Raw genomic sequence first — 15,104 nt, forward strand, 5'->3', positions numbered from 1 at the left:
AGCAAGTACATATATTTTCATAGTTTCACAGTGGAAACAGTAATGCAATACAAAACAACACTGACTAGCCTCTAAGCCATATTTTCTGTTCTTGTTAGAATAGGCATAGTCTATTCCCTTTTAGATTTTACCTGGATAATTTATTTATGTACATTTGTTGACCGGGAGTGTCTGACTGGACGTAGGTCCATTTTCAGGCCCGGAGAGAAAAGCTCCACAGTTAAAATATACAGACAGTAGTTACATTGGATTTACATAGCAATTAACAATTTGATCAACATAGCAGTTAACAATTACAAACATAGTTACAGATGAAGAACATAGTACATCAGTAGACAACTAGAATCATTATCATCTGCGAATTACATAACAGACATTAACAATTGTTACAATAAAAAGTTAATAATGCTAAAGCAAAACTTCAGATTCAGTAGACATATCAGAAATGCTTCTCCATTTAGTTTACACTGCAATCTTATAAAGTAAATGTTATCATTTTTCATATTTTGGCCTTTATTCACTCAACTTCTGTGATGTGATATTGCTCAAACCTGAATACATTAAATAATCTCCTGTATGCACATTTCATTATTATTGTTTGTGTTAAATTCAAGCACCATGCTAGATACAGACAAAATTATTTATTTTATATTTGAGTAGAAAATCTGAATGTGGTTAAGCATCACCTGTTTTCATTGCATGAATGTGGTAAATGGAATGAAAGAGTCACTGTTAACAAACCACTGCTACAGCTTAAATGACAACAGTAAGAACACAGTTCGTAGTATTTTCAAAGTTCAACCCATTTTTAATGAGTTAACATTTTACAGTTTGCACTTACTTGTTTTTTTTTGTTTGTTTTTTGTTTTTTTTACAGATATCAGAATGAGGAATAGTTTGTTGTAGATTACATTTCTGTACTTATTTTCTTCTACTCATTAATAACTTCATCGGCAATGGCTGCCCTGCTGTAAGTATTAATTCACATGTGACTATAAGGATTACTGGTAAGGCTTTCTGATAGAAATGATATAGCCTAAACTTATCAAAGTACTGAAAATATCCTAATTTTATCATGCAATACTATAAGGCACCCTAATTAAAAATTACACAGTAGAACACCAGAGCTTCAGTCTTCTTGCATATTTGATAAGGTTTCAGCACTTGTTAATTTAAAGAACAGTGCACTGATATGAATGACACTGAGGTAAATTATATATCACTGACTGGGTTGTGTTCCTCTCAACACAAGCATGGCAATAAAAGAAATGCTTCACACAGACAGACACACATGCTCACACATGCACAGATGCGTGCACTCGCACACACACTCGTGCACGCGCACGCGCACACACACACACACACACACACACACACACACACACACACACACACACACACACACACACACACACACACACACACACACACACACACACACACACACACACACACACACACACACACATAAGCAAACACATGCTCACATCCAGACACACACATGCATGCAAATGATTACATGCACAAACACATGATATTTACCTAGTGGACTGAATGAAAAAGGATTGGTACAGTGATATAATGAAAAAAATAACTTGGTTAAATACCAATCAAATGGTACTGAAATGCATTTTGTAAACTCTGTTCCAGTATAATGGATTGTGATGACTATAAACTATAATCAGCAAGGCATACACCTCTTTATTGAGACATATTAGAATATGAGTAGCCTATTAGCTGCAGCACTCAGGATCATATAATGAGTTGAATGCATATAATGAAAGGGGGTACAAGCGCAAAGAAGGAAACATACTGTGATTCTGAATTGTGGATTGTTACATGATGGTGTCGATTGAAATATCTTTTCATGCAAACTGGCAAGCAGAGGTCATGATCAAGTAGGATTTTTTTTTTTTTTATCTACCAATGCATAAAGTAAATGCAGCCATAATATTGCAAGATAGCACCATAGTTAGAGTCTATATTTCAGGATCATTTCAGATCAGTTAAAGGAAAAAAAAAGACTTCATACTGGCTAACATAAATGCTATACTTCTTCACGATGAAGCTAATTCCATTTCAGTCACATCTGAAGACTACTGTAGACTTAAAGCAAACACTATCATTTTTTGTCAGGTAATGCTTTATTGATACTCCCATCTATTGTTTGCTTGTAAGGAATCTGCAGTGGTGGCAGTTACATCAGTGGTTGAATTGTCACAGCTACAGTTTTTCCTCTATCATTATCTCTCATTTTAAATGGCTTGGACTAAAGGGATAAAGATGAATTTCTTTTTTTTTTTTCATTTTCTGTTTTTCTACACCATTAAAAATAATTATTTCATTAAAAATCAGGATTGGAGAATAAGGCGGAAGGGATTCCAGCCCATTTCCTATTTATGCATATTGTTTGAGTGTTGAATGACTGAGTTGTGACATTATGTTTTCACATTATGGTGAGCTTTAAATGCTTCATTTATGATACCGTAAAAATTGACGTTTTCCTTATAGATCGTGTGTATGAAGTGTACATCATTTTTAGCATCACCCGTTGTGTTCAAATGTCAAGACTTGCCATCAATACTACAACTCTTGTAGGTTTATTTATTTTTGTGTTGTGCTTTACATATTCTCATCTTCACTCCTTTCTTTCTGAGTTTGACCATATATGAATAAATAGTTAAGGTATAAGGTTAAATCGAAAGTTACATTTCTACTAAGAATGAGAAAAATATTAATGGAAACCTGAAATTCAACAGAAATGGAAATGACACGTTCACTAATAAAATCAAAGTTGTGTAGACTGGAAAAAAAAATAGTTTCCACAATGCAAACAATATGAAGTAGTTATGTTTTTATCATTGTCTTGCAATCGGCAACAGTGTCTAAACCTTCTAGTAACTCAAATTACATGGTTATAGTTCTTAATTTTAAAATAAACTTTGTGGTTATCATAAATTTATCTTGCCAACATAAGTTCTGAACAGCCAAGGAAAGGGCAACTTTTCTTCTTGAACAGTGTTAAGGAAGATGTCTGCTTCACATGGATGGAAAGCCTGTTCCAGAGAAGAGGAATTCTGTGAAACACATACCTATCCCTCCAATATGTTCTATTTATGTTGCAAACAAAGTTTAAATGTCTAGAATGAGTATGCCATACATGCCTAGAATGAGTATGCCATATATGCCAGGCATAGATTGCCTCTCAACTGTGTAGGAAACAGTATAGAGATAGGGCTTTGAGGCAATCTGCATAGGACATGTTTTTTTACACCCTGTATTCTTTTTGTGAGCAACAACTGTGGACATTCAAGGGGCGTTGTACTCAACAATGGGCCTTATGAGGGTGAAATAGTAGAACAATGACTTCCTTGGGCCTAGATGCCATGATCTTGCTTATAAGTTGAGGAACACAGAATGATTTTCTTACTACCTTAGTCTCACATTGACAGTGTTATTAATGTAGTAATTTCCTAGTCGGCTGACTTCCCATGGGGTACTAGTATGCATTTTTTGGCATTGACATTAGTTTGTGTTAGTCCTTCCTGTAGAATGTTAGCATCTTGTGGGGATTCTATAATTGCTCCTAGTCTACAATCATCTACAAACATGGTCAGCTAGAGGCCCTTGATATTGGCCTTGACTTCTGAGAAGTAGATGCCAAAAAGGAGCGGACCTAGCACAGAGCCCTGTGGGATTCCACTACTGACCGCCTCTTTGTGGAGGCAGTCTCCCATATCCTAACATCCTGGATCCTATTGTTATCCAGTGTGTATCCTAGAAGTTTATCCTTAGATCCATGAGTTTGTTTACAATGTCTGAGTGAGATACTGCATCAAATGATTTAGTTAGGTCTAGGTAGGCAGTATGCACCATTTTGCCCTAGTCTATTGCATTAGTGACCTTCTCAAAGAAGTCCACCAGTCTGAGTAGGCATGATCTGTCCTTGACAAAAACAAAACTAGGATGGATCCAGTGTTTGAAGGTTTTTTATGTCCATATTAATTATTCCTGTAATACTTACTTCCACTGAACAAAGGCTGACCAGAGGATATGGTTAAACAGTGACTCTAGTGGCCTCAAAAGGTCATGTTTCAGGCTATTTAGGATGCATCCTGGGATATAACCTGGGACTATTGATGCAGTACTTTTGGCCTTAGACAGGGTATCTAAATAAATAAATAAATAAAATCTAGGACCTGCCCCCTAGAGATAGTATGGGGGTTTTGTTCACTGGCATTTCCGGGGGCAGATGTGGAGGGAGATGGGTAAAACTGGAATTGTCAGCCAGCAGATTTGCTATATCATTCGACTCCATATAGGTAGTTCTCTTTACAATCAGTTCTGCACACTGTTGTGAACTGTCATTGAGGTTTTGGACACAGATAAAGAAATCCTTGTGGTTGTTCTTTGCATGGGAGGGTATCTTGGCCTCAAATTTGTCTTTAGTTGACTTAATTTGCCCTCCTAGATATTTGTTTAGATTTATGAAAATGTTTTTTATCGTGCTTGGTGAAGCAGTTCCACATCTTGTTCTGAGTTTTTTCTTTTGTTGTACAGCAGTTTATTTTCCAATTCCACCAAGGTGGTTTATTTTTTGAGTTAGTTCTGGGTTTATTTCTGGTAGGCACAGCTGTTTTTGTGCATTTATTGACATGATTGTACAGGGTTTCTGTGAACAACTCTGCAAAGACAGCTGCATTAAGTTTGCCTCAGAACAGTTTCTAAAAAGTTAAGGGGCTAGCTGGGGTCACAGAATTGATTTTTATCATGGAGGAAACAACACTGGGGTCTGACATGTATCCTTTTAAATGCTTATTGTTGAATATCATATCAGTCGCCCTGCTAGAGGGGTCCAGGAAGTAAATAGTGTGGGAAGAAATAGCCAGGAAATTTTTATGGCTAGGCTTGTATAGGCCCTAGGGCCAATAGCCTAGTACCAACCTATAAACCTATATGCTTATAAACATATTTTCAATTATACTTTTAATGTTGGCTTCACATTTTAATATTTTGAAGACCACAGAGGGTTAGGGTTAGTTTTGAAATTGTTATCTGTTACACCGACATAAAACCACCAAAACTGTAAAAGTAAAAAAAAAAAAAATGTTAGCATTTGGAACTCTAGTGATGTAGCTTTTAAGTAGAATGAATTAAAAAACAAGAGTTTCCCAGCCTGAGCCTTAAGAATGAGTGCTGACACACTGTTCACACCATAGTTACCTTGCAGCAATTCAGGCTTTAGAAAAGTGACAAAGAAGCTAAATAAAATTATAGATACTGTCTACAGAGATAGTGCATAGAATATTACTGTTGTTAACTTTTCTTTGAGTCCGAGTTAATAGACTTTTAGTTTAAGCCTCCATAGAGATGAACAAAAAAGTATTCATTAATCTGTGCCCTTGACAAACACAACAGAGCTTTATGTTGGAGAATCACATGCTGATTACAGATTATATGATAAAAGTAGGAGACGGAAGTAATTACATGCCTAACTGAAGACCGGTAACCATTCAATGATGTTATCTTTGCTACAGATGATACACAGAGTTAGAAATTCATAATAAACAGACGTATCCCACTTACTGTTGTAATATACCATTTGTTACAGATAGAATAGGGGACAATATATTTTATGATATCTAACTATGGCCTTTGAGTCCGACATTGTAGGCCATTGTGAGCAATGTGGAGTGCAGCAGGTTGCTGATTTGGCTACAGATTAATACAGCAGAGTGTATTGTTACTGTGGGCACAGGCAATACCAGAAGAAAAAGAAAATATCTCTGAAATGTAATGAAATGCATATTTTCAGAATGTAAATGATGTAGATTCCACTAATTTAAAATTGCTGTTCATGTACTAATTAGATAATTATGCTTATTTTGTTGAGTATTACCTACTGTGAATTTATCTTTTATTTAGTCATATGTCAATCTAAAGGGAATATGCCCACTCTAAACCCTATAAACCAAAGTGAAATTGCTGCAGGTGATAAAGAAACCAGATGCTACCAACAGAATAGTTTATCAAAAGCTGTTTCCAAGTCTGAAGTGCAGTCTTATCGCCTTATTCATTATGGCACTAAACAGCAGGGCAGTGTATTTTCAGTATGCACTTTAATTATTGCATAAAACCACCCAACCAATAAAAGAATAAATGGTCTGAAAATTACAACCTGTATACATAGTTTAACATATTTTGTAGAATAAGATAAATATATCTTATCTAAAGCCACAATAAAAAAATGAAACAAGGCAGAGACAGCAAAAATATTTGTATATTTGGATTAATTTATTCACATAAATCTATATTTATTGAAACAACAAAGAGAGAGAGAGAGAATTTAAAACTTACATTTTCTGTATAACTAATTGATGATAAATAATAAATTTACTATCCTTCATGTTTCACCAGGACATTTTAGTGCATTCCTGAAATGCCTGATTACAAGACCTTACAGAGAGTGGGAAAAAAAGAAGACAGTTGTTGCATGATCTTGTGTTTTTGCTATCAAAGGACATTTAGATTTCCCTAAAAGAGCAAAGCATAGCTCTAACATGTTAGCTACATGAGAAACATAGCTAGACATGTAATGGACTGCTGCAGCACATAGCATTCCTCAGCCTGAGGGTTAAAACATGTGTACCCGTGAGAAGAGTATTTGCACATGTCAGAATTATAGCTGATACTAGGTGAAATATGTAGTCATGTTTTATTAATTTTGCAGAATATTTAGTGAACTCATTATCAGATAAAGTATTAAATCAAGAATGCTATGGGTATACTTTCAACTACATCCCAAATCTCATTCAGCATTTGAAAGTAAAGTTTTGCAACCCACTCTATACTTCTTTACTTTGTATTTGGCTAGTATATGTATATGTATATGTATATTCCTGTTGATGGAGTGAAAATTACAGAATGTATCCCTTCTACTAACCCTTTATCACCACTTGATACTATCAGTCTAATACTTCAAGAACGTATCCTCTGCTTTAAAGACAGTAGCCAAACACATAATGCTTTACTATGACACAGTTCTGTCATCATCTGTATGGATTATTATAATAGGACAGTACACACTAAAATTGGCACATCTAATCTGAACTGCTAGGGAAGGTCAAAAAGTATAAGTTAAAATATACTTTAAAAATACTGATAATTGTTATATTTATTCACAGCTCTTCTAAACCGATATGTACATTAATACTTTTTTAAATTATTCTTGACTGTCCTGTTATTAGCTGCCTTGTGTTTGCTATACATCAGGGTGTATAGCAAACACTGGACAGCAGAATTACTTAGCAGTAACATTCTAATAATACTTCAGTTATACCTCAGCTACAATCAGTAGACAGATTGCAGATAAACACTAAAAACTAATAATGCTAGTTCATAAAAAAACAGCTAAAATATATAAATGGACTTCAGAATAAAAATAGAAACAATAACTGTAAAATCACATGCTGCCAAGTAAAGTGGTTCATATATAAAGCATTTATTGCTTAGGAAGTCTGTGTTACTACTTTCTTAACTGAAATTAAAACTCTTGCCTATCAAAACAAACATTCTGTACAGTAATGGCTTAAACAATATTTTGCTTCTTACCTACTGTATGCTGGGATTATCTGTCATCATAATCTTATAGGACCTTGAAAAAAATAATTCAGCATGATAAATTAAAAAAAAAAAATCTTCCAGTTTTTAAAACTTTTAGTACTTCAATATGACATTGGAAATGCAAATACTGACTACAAACAAATTTAGTTCACTAGTGCCATGGCATAGAAGGATAAAGCCATGACTGTAGCCTAGGTGACTTTGATACAATCAGCTGATTGGGCATCTAAGGTGTTAGCTGGTAGGACAGGTGCCCCTATCCTGCAGGGATTAGGGATGGGCATGTACATGGGGTACATCATTCAGTTAGATTTCCCTGGTAGAGGATGGGAAAACTACCACAAAGTTCTGCCTTAGGATGGGTGGGTGGCTTCCATATGTCTGCTCCTTCTAGAAGTGAGGGGCATTATGAAATAGTCATTCTGCTGCATGTGTCATTACAGGATATTACTGAGTGTGCAATGGAAGAGGAGACATTTGTAGGAAAAAACACTGTTATCAGCAGTATGAAACTTACACAGGATATCTTGATCTCTTTGCCAGCTCTAATCCTTATCTGAGTTAACCAAGAAGGCCAGGAGGGATAGGTACTCCTTGTGAATAGGGAAAGGGTCTAGAAACTGCCTATGGTCAGGTTCTGAGGACCATAACTGGTATAAAAAAAAAAAGAAAAAAGTTAATGAATGTATAGTAATCATATCGCTTCAACAAAATCTCCAGGCAGGCAAAGTTTAAAAATGCAGTCTCATTCAGAACAACACTCTGAGATAAAAAGAAAAGTCTATAGCAAGCGTCATGTGGTATCTTAGGCTGGAATGATGCTTGCTCAGAATATTGAAAAAATAGCAGGCATGATTATATTCTTTTATAGTACAGCGCTAGCAGTTGTGACTGTATCATTTTATACTGTAGCACTAGCAGTTGTGACTATATCCTTTTATAGTGTAGAACTAGCAATTGTAACTGTATCCTTTTATAGTGTAGCACTAGCAGTTGTGACTGTATCATTTTACAGTGTAGCACTAGCAGTTGTGACGGTATCCTTTTATAGTGTAGCACTAGCAGTTGTGACTGTATCATTATATAGTGTAGCACAAGCAGTTGTAAATGTATCCTTTTATAGTGTAGCACTAGCAGCTGAGGCTGTATAGTTTTATAGTGTAGCACTAGCAGTTGTGACTATATATTTTTATAGTGTAGCACTAGCAGTTGTAACTGTATCCTTTTATAGAGTAGATAGCAGTTGTGACTATATACTTTTATAGTGTAGCGCAAGCAGCTGTGACTGTATCCTTTTATAGTGTAGCACTAGCAGTTGTGACTGTATCATTTTATAGTCTAGCACTAGCAGTTGTAACTGTATCATTTTATAGTGCAGCACAAGCAGTTGTGACTGTATCCTTTTACAGTGTAGCACTAACTGTTGTGACTGTATCATGTTAGAGTGTAGCACTAGAACTTGTGACTGTATCATTTTATAGTGTAACACTAACAGTTGTGACTATATCTTTTTATACAGTAGCACTAGCAGTTGTGACTATATCCTTTTATAGTGTAGCACTAGCAGTTGTGACTGTATTATTTTATAGTGTACACTAGCAGTTATAACTGTATCATTTTATAGTGTAGCACTAGCAGTTGTGACTATATCCTTTTATAGTGTAGCACTAGCAGTTGTGACTGTATCATTTTATAGTATAGCACTAGCAGTTCTGACTGTATCCTTTTATAGTGTAGCACTAGCAGTTGTAACTGTACCATTTTATAGTGTAGCATGTGCAGTTGTGACTGTATCCTTTTACAGTGCAGCACTAGCAGTTGTGACTGTATAATGTTATAGTGTAGCACTAGCAGCTGTAACTGTATCCTTTTATAGGGTAGCACTAGCAGTTGTGACTATATCCTTTTTTAGTGTAGAACTAGCAGTTGTAACCATATCATTTTATAGTGTAGCACTAGCAGTTGTGACTGTATCATTTCATAATGTAGCACTAGCAGCTGTAACTGTATCCTTTTATAGGGTAGCACTAGCAGTTGTGACTATATCCTTTTTTAGTGTAGAACTGGCAGTTGTGACCATATCATTCTATAGTGTAGCACTAGTAGTTGTAACTGTATCCTTTTATAGTGTAGCACTAACAGCTGTAACTGTATCCTTTTATAGTGTAGCACTAGCAGTTGTGACTGTATCATTTTATAGTGTAGCACTAGCAGTTGTGACTGTATCATTTTATAGTGTAGCACTAGCAGTTGTAACTGTATCCTTTTATAGTGTAGCACTAGCCTTTGTAACTGTATCATTTTATAGTGTAGCACTAGCAATTGTGATTGTATCATTTAATAGTGCAGCACTAGCAGTTGTAACTGTATCCTTTTATAGTGTAGCACTAGCAGTTGTGACTGTATCATTTTATAGTGTAGCACTAGCAATTGTGATTGTATCATTTAATAGTGTAGCACTAGCAGTTGTAACTGTATCCTTTTATAGAGTAGCACTAGCCTTTGTAACTGTATCATTTTATAGTGTAGCACTAGCAATTGTGATTGTATCATTTAATAGTGTAGCACTAGCAGTAGTAACTGTATCCTTTTATAGTGTAGCACTAGCCTTTGTAACTGTATCATTTTATAGTGTAGCACTAGCAATTGTGATTGTATCATTTAATAGTGTAGCACTAGCAGTTGTAACTGTATCCTTTTATAGTGTAGCACTAGCAGTTGTGACTGTATCATTTTATAGTGTAACACTAGCAGTTGTGACTGTATCATTTTAAAGTGTAGCACTAGCAGTTGTAACTGTATCCTTTTATAGTGTAGCACTAGCAGTTGTGACTGTATCATTTTATAGTGTAGCACTAGCAGTTATAACTGTATCATTTTATAGTGTAGCACTAGCAGTTATAACTGTATCATTTTATAGTGTAGCACTAGCAGTTGTGACTATATCCTTTTATAGTGTAGCACTAGCAGTTGTAACTGCATCCTTTTATAGTGTAGCACTAGCAGTTATAACTGTATCATTTTATTGTGTAGCACTAGCAGTTGTGACTGTATCATTTTATAGTGTAGCACTAGCAATTGTGATTGTATCATTTAATAGTGTAGCACTAGCAGTTGTAACTGTATCCTTTTATAGTGTAGCACTAGCAGTTGTGACTGTATCATTTTATAGTGTAGCACTAGCAGTTGTGACTGTATCATTTTATAGTGTAGCACTAGCAGTTGTAACTGTATCCTTTTATAGTGTAGCACTAGCAGTTATAACTGTATCATTTTATAGTGCAGCACTAGCAGTTGTGACTGTATCATATTATAGTGTAGCACTAGCAGTTATAACTGTATCATTTTATAGTGTAGCACTAGCAGTTGTGACTGTATCATTTTATAGTGTAGCACTAGCAATTGTGATTGTATCATTTAATAGTGTAGCACTAGCAGTTGTAACTGTATCCTTTTATAGTGTAGCACTAGCAGTTGTGACTGTATCATTTTATAGTGTAGCACTAGCAGTTGTGACTGTATCATTTTATAGTGTAGCACTAGCAGTTGTAACTGTATCCTTTTATAGTGTAGCACTAGCAGTTATAACTGTATCATTTTATAGTGTAGCACTAGCAGTTGTGACTGTATCATATTATAGTGTAGCACTAGCAGTTATAACTGTATCATTTTATAGTGTAGCACTAGCAGTTGTAACTGTATCCTTTTATAGTGTAGCACTAGCAGTTATAACTGTATCATTTTATAGTGTAGCACTAGCAGTTGTGACTGTATCATTTTATAGTGTAGCTCTGTAAAGGATTATTTTTGTATTAGTACCTATTGGCATCATCATCAACTATCCAGCAATTATACAAACCCAAAATCCATCCACCCATGAAATCATTGATCACCCTTTCACCCATTGCTCAGAGTTTTCTGTCATACTTATCTGTGCCTGCATTAAGTGTGGCCAGTAGTGGTACTCTTATTGCTGCCCTGACCACTCCTCTATCCCAGAAGTTAAGAATTACAGTCTTATGCTCCTTTGGTAGTTTTCCCCAGTGTCCTGGCAGTGAATGGTGACATTGGTGGTGGTATAACATTTTTGAGGGGTTAAAGGGTGGAGATTTACCTAACAGGACACAGATCTGGAACTGAACAGGGTTTTATAGAATGTAATTCCAACTCTTGCTTTAAGGAATTTGGAAAAGTACATGCTGGAATGGGTACATTGACAATATAACTGGAAATCAGGAACATATCAATTAAGGAAGGTATAATTGGCATATAATCTGGTCCTCTTGAGGAAGTAAGTGAATGGTTTGTTGAGAATCTGGCAAGAATGCCCTTTAGACCATAATTACTTTCAAGATAATATTTTAAGTTGAAGTCACCTGTTAGGAGGCACCTATGCTCATGTACAACTTAACATAGAAATTAAACCAGGTCTTAGATTATGCCAACTGAAAATGATGGATTATTATATAGAATATATATATACAGATAGTTAAATGGATGGCTAGATCTAGATACAGACAGATCTAGATCTATCTATCTATCTATCTATCTATCTATCTATCTATCTATCTATCTATCTATCTATCTATCCATATATGTATCTAACATTCTTGTGGGGTAAAACAATCTCTTCTGCTAGCATGCTTGATCATGAGGTTGGGGATGGAGGGACCTCTATATATAGACATATAAACAGTTTTATTTCAATAATGTCTGAGTGTGAATTCAGAGATGACTGTTTAAGTATAGTATAATGTACTGTTAAAATATTTAGAAGTTTGTTCATACTGAAATCAGCTGATGTTACAGTCGAATATGTTTTTTTTTTCCTGAAACCAGTAAAACAGTTAAAGACTCTTCTTGTTGTTAGTGGGATTTGCTTTCAATAACAACTAATCACTTTGGAAACATATGGCATTGAAGTAACATTCCCAGTACAAGGAATGTTTATATATACTTAATTATATAAGCACATTGTTATATATCACCTCAATGCAATTGCATAAAATAAAAAAAATATCATGTCACTACACTGACAATGAATAAGATAAAAAAATCTAAACCTAATGACTGAAAATACAGAGTGCATTTATATGTATTTATTTATTTACTTATTTGTCTTTGTTGACCAGGAGAAGTTCGACCGGGTAAAATCCATTTTCAGTGGAGGCCCAGAGAGAAAAGCTCCACATTTAAGTTACACATGATGTACATTTATAATTGCAGGGTGAAAACATCTACTCATGAGTTTATTTACATAATTTTTAAATACTTTTAAATATTTCTTACATGAAAATAACATTTAAACACAGAAAAGAGAGAAATTAACATGAATTGGCTAATTACTAAACACATGAATAATATGTCGTAATAATGAATGTGTTTATAGCAGGATGAGTGCAGGGAAAATATCAAACTGGACTGTTTTTGAGATTAGTAACAGTTTATGGACAGACAAGTAGACTGAAGCTTAAAAATGATAAAACAGGTATGAAAGTAGAAGTTGTGGAAATGAGCAAGAAGATAAATGGACAGAGGAGGAACTGTAGTTAGTGGTGGGGTGTGAGAGGAGGAGAAGTAAGAGTTTAGGAAGTAAGTGCAGTATGAGGAGGAGCAATAAGGTACAAAATGATTGAGGAACAAAGTGGCTGTAAGAGCTGGAGAAAAGTAATCCCAGTAAAGCTAGTCAGGTGAAGAGGAAGAACAGAGCTATCTTTGGCATAGGTGCATAGGTGCTGTTAAAGAAAAGTTGTGAAACTATTTAAGTTTTCTATCTGTTTTAACTGTGTGGAGACTTCATTGCAGAGTTTTGACACATAATTATAGTCACCGGCAGTGTTGAATGTTTTACTGATGCATAGTAAAAGTGTATTGCTAGAGTGAAGGTCTCTAGTGGGTGAATAGTACAGTAGAGTATTATGTAATGCTGAGCATTTGTCTGGGGAGTACAGTAGGTTGTGGGCAATGATTAGTTGTGAGTATGTCAACTGGTATGGGAGTTCAAATCAGTTTAATCATTTAATGCAAGGCAATGGTGTGTTTTTTAAGGTTGAGAGGTTGCAAATTTAGCTATTTTGAAGTAGCAGGAGGTTATTTTAGTTTTATATGTAGTGTTGTTATTTGTAAGGATAGATGAAGCCTGTGGCGACCCCTAACAAGGAAAAGCCGAAAGACAACAACAGCATGTAGTGTTGATATTTGTAAGGATAGATGAGGCGTGTAACAGAGAAGAAAGGAGGCATGCTACTGTTAAGGGAATCCTTGCCTGATTGCTCAGGATGTGTTAGCTTTATAGAGGCAGTCAAGTATTTGGTGAGTTTTCTGGATGGAATGAACTATGGAGTGATCAGATATAAGGCTGTCATTGATTATGACTCAGTAGTTTAGTTTGGCTTAGATTTTTTTTATTTTTGTGTTATTACGTTAGGTAAAATGAAATGTGTATTTCTGATTAAGGTGTTTTTTTGGAGGAAATTGCATGCTTTTTTGGCATTAAACAGCAAATTAGTATATTGTAGCCACATTTCAATGTTAGTGAATGATTTTTGAGTGATTTCCTGTAATTTTATTATGGATGAGGCCGCGTGGATAAGGGCTGAATCTGCAGCATATTGTACAGGAGCGGCAAGTGTTGTAGCAGCATTGTTTATTTATGAAAATATTAAACAGAAGGGTGCCAAGTACTGAGCATTGGAGAACACCAACAAAGATTTGTCGAATTGTTGGATTGCATAAATAACTGTGAAACCATGACAGGGAGGGGTAAGTGAGACCTAGTTTTGCAAGTTCAGAGAGGAGCTTTTGGTGAAACTCTGTATCAGTTGCTTTAGAAAAGTGAATGAGAAGTGAAGAAACAAGGTTGCCCCCATTTCTGTATTGGTTTACTATGTCGGTGAAGTTGAGGAAGGAAGAAGAAGCACTATGGTTGGGCCTGAAACCATGCTGGCTGTTGGACAGGAAGTTGTGTTTGGTTATATGTTTCATAAGCTGAGCGTGAATACATTTCTCAAGGATTTTAGAAAGGGGTGATAGGATAGCAATAGGTGCATAATTTGTTAACTCTGTTGAAGTACCTCCCTTGTAAAGGGATATAATAATGTATTTTTTTCCAGATGGATGTGATATAGTTTTCAGTTACTGACTGGTTGATTAGAATGGAGACAGGAATGGCTAGTGCCTCTGCATCTGTTTTGCATTACACAGTGGGAAGGTTATTGGCAGCTGGGGTTGTTGCTTTTAACTTGGCTAGTAATTTTATTATGTTTGATGTTGGTATGGCTTACAAACTAAAAGACAGTGTGTTGCTTTTGAGAACAGATGGAAGTTGAAGGCGTGAAGTAAAGTGGTTATTGATTAGTGATAGAACTGACTAGATAAAATGAGTGCTGAACTGAGTGGCAATGGACTCTGTTGTTAGAAGTAGAAGGACAGGGTATAATGGCATGGCCAGAAAGTAATAGGTTGACCATGGTGAGTAGTTC

This window comes from Protopterus annectens, chromosome 1.part1 (assembly GCF_019279795.1).
Source record: "Protopterus annectens isolate FY-2018-M chromosome 1.part1, PAN1.0, whole genome shotgun sequence".
Lineage (NCBI taxonomy): Eukaryota > Metazoa > Chordata > Ceratodontiformes > Protopteridae > Protopterus > Protopterus annectens.